At 37.2% G+C, this 12,668-nt stretch overlaps 1 long non-coding RNA gene across 1 annotated transcript; it reads right to left on the reverse strand.

Annotated features, from left to right (window-relative positions):
* Nucleotides 1-428: 428 nt before the first annotated feature.
* Nucleotides 429-3,029, reverse strand: LOC105282176. Its single transcript, XR_894454.2, has 2 exons — nucleotides 2,733-3,029; nucleotides 429-873 (listed from the first exon to the last, which is right to left on the reverse strand). It is a non-coding gene; the product is annotated as an uncharacterized LOC105282176 (long non-coding RNA).
* Between the last annotated feature and the right edge of the window lie 9,639 nt (nucleotides 3,030-12,668).

A 12,668-nucleotide genomic window follows, 5' to 3' on the forward strand; every position in this document is an offset into this window, starting at 1 on the left:
CCATAAATGACGCTGTGTTACGCAATGATTACATTATTTGCAAATTTATATTAATATCTATATAATTTCTCGTCGCTATTTTTACATATAAGTTATTTTATTTAAATAAAAAAATAATTAAAATAAATATTTAAGTTATACGCACATGTTAATCTTTTTCTTTCCAAAAATATAAAATCTTCATACCATAATTTATATATACATATTTATAGAAATATTTAATATAATAATTAAATAATATTTAAAACATACTAAGCTAATCTCGCTTGAAATACTTAAAATATATCAAGTGAAACTCTATTGGAGTTCGTTATTTTAGCTGTAATTCTTACTCACATTTTTATATTTTTAATCACGCATATTTTTAATCAACGTCTATATCATGAACATCTAAATTTTAGCGTAAGTGACATGCAAAACTCGTCGATGCCTCGAGCTTAATTCTTTATTGAGACAAGTACATTTCGTAAGCATTTCGGGATAACTAAGCATAGATGATTTACCAAAGAAAATATAGCTTTTACAGATCTTTGTGCCGGTTTTTAGGATTAGTTAGGGAGGAAGATGGAAATCGTAGTAGGGGACAGTTTCAAAAGCGGGGTGTAACTGTCAGGCACGCAATAAAATTTTTAACGCTTTCGTGTCCAATAAGCGTAACGTCCATCGAGTTTTACATTGGGCGGAGCTGCGCGGCCATTATGCAGTAACAGTACGAAGCGATGCAGCGATTGGCCTGTTCGTGCCATCATGGCTGCCGTCTGTTCAGTGCTTCCCCTTCCAGACTCTATCACATGCGCTTCCATCCCTCCAGTGGAGATTCTAGCCATCCTTCTTTCCTCGGTTTAGAACGTCCGATGAGAATGGGTGCGCATCCTAATCATATTTAACTTCCATCATATGTTGTATCATAATTTTGAAGGAATTTGTCAACTTTGTATAAAATCTATAAATAATTAGTACATGTAATATATCTGTATAAAATATTGTTATTTCTTTACTATAATAATACATTTCAGATCCAAACAATTATTATTTGATTATTTGATATAAGAAGAATTATTTGATATAATTGTTTATAAAATACCTGTGTAATATCTATCGATGTCAATTTTAGATTTTAATAATGACTTTAATCATTCGTTATTATTGCAAGTTTTGATTCTCACAATTATCAACAAATAAAATACCTAAATTATTTACTATTTATTAAATCTATTTAAAGTGTATATATTTTTTGTAACATATTGTTTGTACTATTGTAACTATACATTCTTTCGATCAATAATATATAGTGCTCTACATTACCGACAGAATGATTGTTTCCCGCCTTTCTGACGTCACAGATCTATTCTAAAATAAGTTATTCAGAACATGTGATACCTAAACAAACTACATCTAGAATATGTACTTTATATTCTGTGGTATCATATTTTGAGTTTGTAACATTCGTATTATTTGAGTAACTTAATATTTGACAGACAATAAAAAAATAACATACTAACAAAAATAAAGTATCGATTAAAATAAGACATTGTTTATCAAAATATATATTATGTTGTTTGTTGTAATGAATTGAAAATTATATTTATATATGAATATGTAAGTAATAAGTAATTAGTAAAATATAGAAAAATATTGAAAATTTTTATTTTATTACTTAATGTCAATTAATTAAAGAAAAATCATAACATTGAGTTATACTTATTTCTAGATGAAATTTCAGAGCATGAGATCAGATCAATACATAAATATATCTCGGAGAGCGAGATATAAGTTGGAATAGCTGACTAGGAACCACGCAACTCAATTTTACTAAGATGCACTCAGCGTCTGTATACAGACACTTAGGAGGGTTACTTCGCGCAGCATGAATACTGGTTACACGAACTCGTATCAGCCGCATGCTGAAATGTCGTAAGCGTATACACATACGCTACAGGTATATATATGTATACAAATTCGCACAAATATATATATACATATATACGTGTGAACAGAATTATATACAGATGCAGTCTAGATATACGAAGTAACGTCACGAGGGCTTATACACGTGGGTTTTGTCGTGGAGCCATAACTAAAGATACGATGGAGTACATAGGATGCAAACCCATAAACCCCCCACTTTATTCCAGCTCTTCCTCTTGCTTCTGGATCTTCAGACGGCGTTACCTTTACTTAGGACCGAAACGGTCGCACCACCTACGGTAGCAAACACCTTTGACGGCGACGAAAGTGACGAAGGGTAGCGAGCGACGACGACAGCGCCAGCGAAATCGAGCTCGTGCGTTTCCATGCCTTCCGATTATGTCGTCTGCTACGCAGTCAGACAGACGTCTGACTCAACGTCGTTTGTTGCGTCATAACTTCGAGCAGTTACCAAAACTTGATCGCGGAACGCAAGCGCCAACGATAAACGTCATGTGCGTCGAACGTCGTCGTTAAAACTTAATAATCGTGCATATCTGACCCTTGATTGCGTAAGAGAGTGAAGGGCAGATGATAAAAGTACACAAGGCGTGCCTTATTCTCCGTCTCGTGTGTATTACGAAGAGTAATGATTGAGGTTGTCCTTTTGCGGCAAGAGGAGAACGCATAAACTCTGGAACGTAATCAGCACGTGACTCGGCCTCGTCACACGCACCGTGGACACGCGCGCCTGTCGTTTCGTACTCTCCATGTACGTGCACACGAGGACAGAGAGAAAGAGGAGGAACCCTGCAGGAACTAACCGTGAACAGTTCGAGCCGCGACACACGGCCGGTCCGATCCGGGTTTACCAAATCTCGCTTGGACTTCACGTCGGCGACGTATCCCGCTCGTTTTCCGGGATTAGAGCCCGTTCGTCCCGCGCGTGAACGAGTGGAACGAATGTCGCCCGGTAACGCGCATGCGTAAAAAAAGCATTATGGAATCCGCTCTTCTGGGAACTGGGAACGTGTGTGTGTGTGTGTGGCCACGTGATCTATTTGGTCGGCAATGCAACTGCGACACAATCGTGTGCTTTACTACATAACTGCAGGTTAGTATAATAAGTTGACTAGCTTGTCCTTACGTCACCATCGTTGGCTATGCACTCACATTCAGGTGCAACTTTCCACGTCTTTATTTCGATATGTCACGTATAATCAGCGGCTGTTAGTGTGCGTTACACGCATTCTTGTAGATATACGTAGGTCCGCACAGCTGAGAGCACCATAGTAGTTAGGATGAGCGCCTAACGATGGCGCGCGGTGATATTCTAGGATAATGGCAACTTTATCATTGCGAGTGTCAACATTTTACGGGAATTATATTGCTTTGTATTGTATGTTTCTTTTTATTAATTATTGTATAATCCATGTGCACGCATTTGCGTTTATCGTAAATATACTTCTATATAAGAGTAGTTGGACGCAATATGGTTGGGCGCAGTGTGGTTGGACTTCATATGGTTGGGCGCAGTGTGGTTGGACTTCATATGGTTGGGCGCAGTGTGGTTGGACTTCATATGGTTGGGCGCAGTGTGGTTGGACTTCATATGGTTGGGCGCAGTGTGGTTGGACTTCATATGGTTGGGCGCAGTGTGGTTGGACTTCATATGGTTGGGCGCATTGTGGTTGGACTTAATATGGTTGGGCGCATTGTGGTTGGACTTCATATGATTAGGTAATAAAGGAAAACTATACACAAGAAGAATTTATTTCAGTACATTTGATGTACAAAACTTATCTTTTCAAAAAAAGATACAAAAAAGACGCGTTGCACTTGGCGCGAGACACTATCATGTTTCTTGATAGGACTGGACAAGATTATTGTAACAAAAATAATAAATCTTAAATTTTTAACCAAAATTTTAACTCTGCTTTAACCGAAAATAATATACAAGAGACATTTGTTTCGTGTAAGGGCCAGTCCCAAGACTTTTGCTAAAATCTTGTGCCTACATTTTTTCTCAGTTTATATGCACAATTTGTTAAACATATATTGTTTATTCCTTATCAATATGTTAGGGAAAAATTAATATTTTAATATTTTTGACATGATGTACAATGTTCAACGATATTTATCATATAACGGAAGTAACATGTATTATATTTCGCACGCAATATGCACCATAGTCACTTTTTATAGGGTATATCTTGAGCCAGCTCAATGGGGGACACGCAAATGTGGATTTTATATACTTCGTTGTAACAACTGCGATAGTGCTATTACATTTTATAGTTCTACATGCTTACTAAATGATTTATCATTGTCCGCACGCGGATAATTATGGTTTCCCGCTGATCGCTTGATTTACTGCAATTGTGCAATTAAGCGCCATGTCCCACGAGATTTACGTACGGGAAGGCTATATATAGTACACATATACATACGGTATCTCGATGCAGATGACACTTAGGGCCAGTTGGCATGTAAAATAAAGTGGAATCGATTTTTTTTGTACAAATGGGAAACGAAAGACTATGTAAACGCGTCTTTTATTTCACTTTTTATATCTCTAGGTACTCCTCGTTGTTCATTCCACTTTTCTAAAACTTTTTAGATACGCAATTTTTTATACTTCGACATTGCCATGTCAAACATGTATAAAACAACTCTAGTACTTTGTAAAATTCTGAAAATTTCAAAAATTATTTTTTTTATGCGTATACTTATATGTATGTTTAATAAGTATTTTTTTTATTTAATTGATCTTAAAAGCAATATTAACCCTTAACTATCTTCTTCTTCTTATTGAGGTAAAAAATTACTCCACGCATGAAATATCCCCTTATAACTCATGCACTATTGTTGATTCAATTGTTGATATCGCGGTTAGTAATACTTGGCACGAGACACTACCGTGTCTCTTGATATTGTTTTCATGAATAAATGTTTCAATACAAAGTATAATGAGTATTGTTTTTTATTTACCATCATCAAAATATATAGAATTTTATTTAAATTTACTTTATTATTATTCTTCTTCATGGGGTAAATTTTTTTAGTGAAGATAGTTACGTAGTCAAAAATATCGAAGGTTGTTAAGGGTTAAAATAAAGTGCATTCCTTTTTATATTTGTTAAATATATTATGTCAATTATCGATAAAATATTTTCATAAATTTTTTATGCAAAAATATTATTTATTAAATATTAATTAGAGATTAAAATACTTTTGAATCATCTTATCTGTATATTTATATCTATAAGAAAACAGCGTACAAGAAGAATTTGCATTCTATTTTGGTACACACATATACACAAAGATACTTCAGTTGATTACTTATTCCTTTCTTTAAGAGGGTGGAATTGGAATAATAAATTAGAAGATAGCGCTTTCAGAAAGAAATTGCATGTCAGATAAAATCTAACATGCGAGCGGTGTCGTGACTGGAAGAAATAGCAGGTCGCAGCGAGTTAAGACAATCGAGATGCAAACTCAGCATAGTTGAAATTATAAATCACCCCTCTCTTCTGCAATAGTGCCGTGACGGTTTCAAAGGGTCGGCCGTGCGGTGTGCGGGCGTTTGATAGCCGGACGATTTTAGCCGGTACAATGTCTTCTGTGCATAATCCACCGAAAACCTTCTCACCGGCGTGCATGAAACATTTTGCTGGGCATGAATAAACTGAACCACAGCGTTGGCGCAGTAGCTGGTGCAGTCGCTGCAACATTTTCACATGTCGTCTGTCCACATGCTTATCTGTCTCTTGCCTGTATTCGCGCACACCTCACACACACATAGCTCACCTCTTTTCAACCCGCTGTCGCGCGTTCGCACGCGTCGCCATTGGTCTTTCCAGTATACGAGCACGGCTGTGCATGCGCTCGTCTTTTATTACGACTGCGGTCCTCGCCCGCGCTATGAAATTTACTCATACACCATCGCGGTCGCCCGGTACGATGTAACATTGTACACGTGACAACTATACCTGCGCGATAGATAGAGAAATTACGGGTGTGTCCAGTGAAGTTTGCGAATCTTGTATATTGATTATTCCTGGAAAGAAGACTTAGATGAGTAAAATAATGCTTTACTGACTTGCTTCATCGATCTTAATAATGTAACTTAATTTGTGATACTTACGTGCAATATCTCCTCAGTCCTATTGCCCTTGGCAGGGCGTGGTGACTTCTCTTTTTCATATATACGTGTTGCGCACACAGATTATGCATATATATACGGGACTTACAGTTTAACGCCGATTCCGAATTCCACGGCTTTGTTTAGCGAAGTTCTCTTGACAAGATACGTGCAATATACGTTGATGTTAATAAAAAAATTTATTGTGTACTTATATTTATATTTAATTCGCGCGGATGTCTCAATAAAAAGAGTTTCTTATCCTTTTATTTATCTCAAAGAAGGCATCCGAGCGATCCTAATATTGTTTGCTGTACGTTCTCGCACTGGAGATTGAGTTGACTCTTATTTATCTGCTTATTCACGTGACTCCCTTTCGTTTCTTCAGGAACAATCTCGTTTCTTTGCACAAAAGCACGAAGATTTGAAAATCCTATTATAATATCCTTTTTTACTTGTTATTATATTTATCTTTACATTGAAGTCCATTATTTTTATTGCTTTTATCGAGTAACAAAAGGAAGATATGTATTTACTCTTTTCCTTTCTTTCTGTTAAATATTTCTTTATTCTAAATACATAATAAATAAAGACAAAAGAGATAAGAATAAAATGTTCCGACACATAATTCTGATTAGATTCCTCGATGCCCTACTTCGCATTTATTCTTTGCGGTTTCCGCCTGCGCGTCCCATCAGTTTCGTTCATGTTGATGTAGTTCTTTTGATTACATTGGTTTCAATAAAATGCTTCATTTCATTAGCGAATAGATACATCGCACATTTTTTATTCAATTTCTATCCTGAAATGATAATATGATTAATTAAATTCGATACTTAACGATATATGTAATTCGGATATAATTGTATCAAGATAAAATGTTTATAAAATTTGTATTAATAACATTTATTTACATATTTATCCGCATTTAAGACATTCTTGCAGCTCAGATCTGCAATATTTTTATTAGATTAAATTTTATCATGTTTTTCATGTTTCTACGTGAAAACTAAATGTTTTTTCCATGTTTTTACATTTTAATTTCATTTGTCCACGTTCATAAAACTTGTTTGTGGTTATATAGTTGATAGATAATCACTTTCCTTGATCAAAAAGAATGTGGTACTAAAATATTGTGTTATAATATTATATCAATTACAGTTTCATACCAACATACAATAAAAGGCCGCCATTTTGCAGGATACATTCAGTATTTCATACTTTGGAGGTTATTTAATGCATTTTCTGCAAAATGGCGGCGAGACTTTGTTTGAAAGAAACAAAGTTAATAAAATGCATGTTGCAATGTTGTTGGAATAATTTTGTGGGAATTTTGTGGGAATTTTTCGAGAATAGTAATACGTAAATTCAATTCGTCGCGGATTGAAGATGCAGTCAAGACTTCTTAATTAGCCGGTTGAATTGTCGCATAACCTGTTGTATACTTTGAAACCTGCACGACAGTATCGTAAAACGGATTCTTTACATTCATACGCAGACCGTGTTAGTAATCGCAATTAATTTTATGTTTCCTCGCAAATGTTTGTCCACCTTTCTGTACTCTTCTTATTATGTTTACGAATGTCCAACCTGTAACAAAGTTATAACAACATTAAAATCGCAAACTTAGCATCAAATTCCAGAAACAAATCTTATGGCTGGTAACTTATTGAATATTATTATAAAATGTACATGAATAGTATAAAATGTAAATAGTATAAGATGCACAGAGTACATTTGTAAAAATGTACATTTGCGCTTATGTGATGTTTACTTTCATAGATTTCTCAATCAGAATGATATTTCTAGAAAATCGAATTAGACTTCACCTCATGGAAAAATTTTCTTTAGGAATACTTTGAGGAATAATACTATTGTGATCAAACAGTATCGGGACTGATCCAATAAAACGCAAATTATGAATTTATTCATCCAAATTTGTTTCGTCCTCTTCAAAATAATCCTCTCCCACTGTAATACGCCTATGCCAACGTTTTTTCCAATCCTCGGAGCACCTTTTGTAGTCGATTACAAGTATAAGTATATTCAAAACTCGTAGCGAATTATCTTTTATTGCATCTGTCGATTCAACACGGCGCCCACGAAGCGGTAATTTCAGCTACGGGAATAGGAAAAAGTCACATGGTACGATATCAGGCGAATACGGAGCTTGTGGAATGGTATTCGTTGAATTTTTGGCCAAAAAATCGCGAACAAGAAGAGGTGTGAGCGGGAGCATTATCGTGGTGCAAAATCCATGCATTTTCTCGCCACAATTTTGGTCGTTTTTTACGAACTGTTTCACGCAATCGACACATAACGCTCAAATAATATTCTTTATTGACAGTTTGACCAATTGGAAGAAATTCCTGATGCACCACACCACGACAATCGAAGAACACTGTCAACGACTTTGATTTTCGACCAACTTTAATGAGGTCTTTTCGGTCTTGCTTTGCCTTTAGCACGTCATTCACTCGAATGTTGAGCACTTCCGCAACATTTCCACTGTTTCTGTACATGAAATTGCGTTCCGAAGACAAAATTTTATACAAATTCGTTGCTCAACGAAATTCGACATGTTGAAAATCGCCAGAAGCGCACTTGTTTTCAGTCACAAATCAAGCGTTTGTTTGTCTACCAACAATAGTTATAACGTGAAATTTCTAACAGGTGCCAGTAACAGCCCTACCGATCTAAAGCAGCAAAAGACGTTTCGACATAATTAAAGCGGACTATTTAAATGAACCAGTCTCGACACTCTTTGATCACTTTTACAGTAGTATCGCATCAGATTATGTCGGATATTGTTGATTATCATAAAGAATTGAAATTAGAATAATTAAATTCTTCTAATAATTCTCAGTAATGCGAAATGTTTTTATTTTGTTGCCAAAACTTACAGTCGTCATCTTGAATCGCATTTTCGTTATCGAAAGAAAGAGACAAATTTCAAGAATAAACGCCTCTTAACTTTTCTCATCAGGAACACTGGTCTCGCTCGCGAAATTTTATTTGTCTCTGTCGAGACGTAAAGCGTATTACATTGTTGACGTGAAGATTGGCTACGTAAAAGCGACATCGTCGGATGAACAAAGTAAGGAGATCGGCAGGAATGTCGTCGTGGAGTTTCCGGAGAAACGTCGGCAGTCGTGCTGATGTTAGTGCGCGCATTTCCGTGCGTTGGTATGCGCCCGTTTATTTATGTACGAAACTATATACTCAGATACATAGGATTTAGGTATATATATATATATATATATTATATACACCTCTCTATATATATGTATATACACACATTCATGTATCTATCTCGATGGCGGCGTTGCAGTCTCATTAGACTGAAGTCACAGGAATGAGCCGAGGAAACTTGGAGCGAAGGGATATTCAAGGGACATGAAAACTTGGAGGTTGTGAAAACGTAGGAATATCTGTGAGCGAGGGAAAGGAACGAAGGGAGCAGGAAATGAGAAGTCAGATAGAACAGGGAGAAGGAAGAGAGATATACTGAGGTGATAGCAGAGAAATTTCTCCCTTTACGAAACTTGTCTTTTTTACTTTATCTTTGTGAGCCAGAGCCAGAGGGTATTAGGATAGCTTTGATTTAAAAAATTAACTTTTGCAATATAATATTATGAGCCATATATCAGCTGCAATGTGCAAGTCGACTTCCCTATAAGAGATAACGTACTAATGCGTGCGCTCAACAAAAATCTTTCGATATTCATGGGCTTCTCCAGTTGCGCCATTTATTTAATAAACATGTACGAATTAATTCTGAGTTGTGTTTCCTACGTACGGCAATATATATGGCATAGCGTCTGCATATAATAGCTATTATGCGGCGGAGAAGGGAGTTTTCGATCGCGGATAGACTGCCGTCTAAACTCTGATCAACGCGCTGACTGTAAAACCCCGTAGGCACGTGATCTCCTATCGAAATGGCTTCCCCCGTACGCGCATACATATGTATTACACGGTGGTACCGGAGAGAAGGCAATGGCGTAATATATTTAACAATGTCTCACGATATGAGACGTTTTTACGGAAAGTCGTTGGAATAGGAATTGCTCTTTGGCTTCGGTAGAAGGCGGAGGTGAACACATTGGAAACGAGTTTGTTCCTCTAGCTGGTACGTACAGTTCGCGGTTGCACATTTCTCTGCAAGTATACGTTATATGTATATGTGCATATATTGTATATGTATACGCCCATACAGACATACGTACAGGAGCGATGGCGGAGTGCATCGGGACGCGGAATTTTATAACCACCTGAAATTCCTGTCATTTGCTGAATCCGCCGATGACACGATATTCTTTGATTTAATCCCGTTTATAACAAAAAGTCAAAAGGGTCGGATGTGGACGGTTGGCGGACGGATTTTTTCGATTTTGCCGGACAATCCCACGGTGCTCATATAAAACGTGGATACTGGTTTATATCACGTCTGTTGATTAAACTTCGTCCACACGTCCAGCGGGTTTGTGAAAGCCGTCGTATCTGCCGTCGCTGTGAAAGTTACACGTATGCACGGCCCACGACATCATCGCAACGAGAAGTGACCGTGAAATAACGCACGTGAAGTTTATCGCGTACAAGCGTAAAAGTAAATTTTGTTTTACTGGCAAATTTTCTGAAAGTAATGAAAAAGGAAACCGTCCGCCGTGGATTTGAAGATAACAACGTTTCCAGATCCGAAAAGCGGGTGATCGCGTGCAATACTTTATCAAACTTCATGATTCAATTCTTTAAAAACACTATTAAATATATTAATACGACACTATAATTGTAATGTAATAATACGTGAGTAATGTAAGAAGCTTTGATATCTTCCTGTATTGCTACTCCATCACATACACACACATACATATTACTTCATTTATTTATGATGAAATTATTATGATAAAATTATTATCTATCTCGTAATCTATGCAAGATAGAGGAACGAAATTACTTCGCTAGTTAAGTTTCTTGTTTCGTTATTCACTCGGTGATGAACGATCATCATCACACAAATGGTGTTTGCTGAAATGTATAAAAAGTATAGGAAGCGCAACGAGTGCAGGAAGAAAAATGTAGCGAGACGAAGGAAGATGAGAGGGAGGCGGAGGGAGGGAGAGGATCAGACCTATTCCGGGAAGGTTGAGTTAGGTTGCAACGGTGGTTGGCTAGGGCGGTTGCCACGGCGGTTGGAGGGAGTGAAGAGACACGGCGGAGTAAGGGGCAGGATAAGAGACCGAAGGGGTGGGTGGAGAAGGTTGGGAACGAGGTTGATTCTCAAGCGAGGTCACGTATCTCGAAGCCAATCTAATACACTCGCTGAAGGAAGAAAACCGGAGTCTGGTCGAACGTCCGCCTTCGGATTGGACAATCGCTATACACTTCGCTCGCAGGATCCTGGGATCCATAGGAACTATCGTTGCCTAGGTACGATCGAAGGGAAGCGCAATTTTGAAGTTCATCGTCCTCTCCGGTTATGATCCGTCATGCAGAATATAGAACGACAAAATTTTACAGGCTGCAGGCTAACGTTAATTAGCGCCAATGAAGCACGGGGAATCGTTCGTTTTACATCGCGCATTTTATACACTTTATATTACAGTATATTACAGACCCGGAGAAGATGCGTTTAATGCAATCATGAATTTTCTCTTCTTCGCGTTTCTTTGCGAAGAGTTTGGTTACTACCTAGTTTGTTAAATGGACAGTAATTTGTTAAATGTACTTACGCGATATATCAAACACGCATCTTAATAGTTCGAAAGCGTGTTTACTCGCAATGATAATCGAAATTGCATCACTGAAAGATCGATCGGCACAACCTGATGTCCTCCAGTAAGGATTCTAGCTGCGAAGATGTGCGTTCGACCTCGGAAACCACCAGAGAGACTGACAAGATCGAGGGACCTCGCAATTTCGTGGACCGTTGACCTCTAATGATAGCCATCATAAAACCGGCCAGAGAGAACTTGCGTAACAAAGTGCGAGAAAAAATATATATGTAAAGATGTATGCATGTGTTGCGACACGGTGCGCCCTGGTCACACTTTTTCCATTCTATTTCATTTCCCACCAATTTTTTTTTATTTCCGCCTGACCCACCCTTTGGTCTTAAATTTCTATCGTACGTGCGTACGACTGGCCCTTGCGCGGAAAAGTGAAAAATGTAAGGACTTATAGGTTTACGGGCGACGCTGCGCAGCACATTGCTATCTGTACCTTTTCGTTTCCGTTATTTTGCAAATATTTCATGTTCCTATTTGATATAAAAAAATACAAGTTACAATTTTTTAAGTGAAAAGTCATATTCTCAAGATATTTTTCGCAAATGTCGCATGCATTGTTTTATCGTTCCTCCTCTTATTCCTTCCCAAGTATTAGCTCACTAATTAAGTATTTGGGTCGCGTCTTGATGCCGATGAATCAAACTAAACACATACTTGTGACAACGCGTAGTTTGTCGTATATTAATTTTACAGCAGAATAGGAAATCTTTAAAAAACAAAACAAATCGCTACAATATTGTATCGCTATCTAGACGTGACGTGGATTATTTAGTTAACGACCTAATATTTCTTCATCTTTCTTCATAATTCTGAAACAGTCCAGTCTT

The sequence above is a fragment of the Ooceraea biroi genome, chromosome 10 (genome assembly GCF_003672135.1).
Source record: "Ooceraea biroi isolate clonal line C1 chromosome 10, Obir_v5.4, whole genome shotgun sequence".
NCBI lineage: Eukaryota > Metazoa > Arthropoda > Insecta > Hymenoptera > Formicidae > Ooceraea > Ooceraea biroi.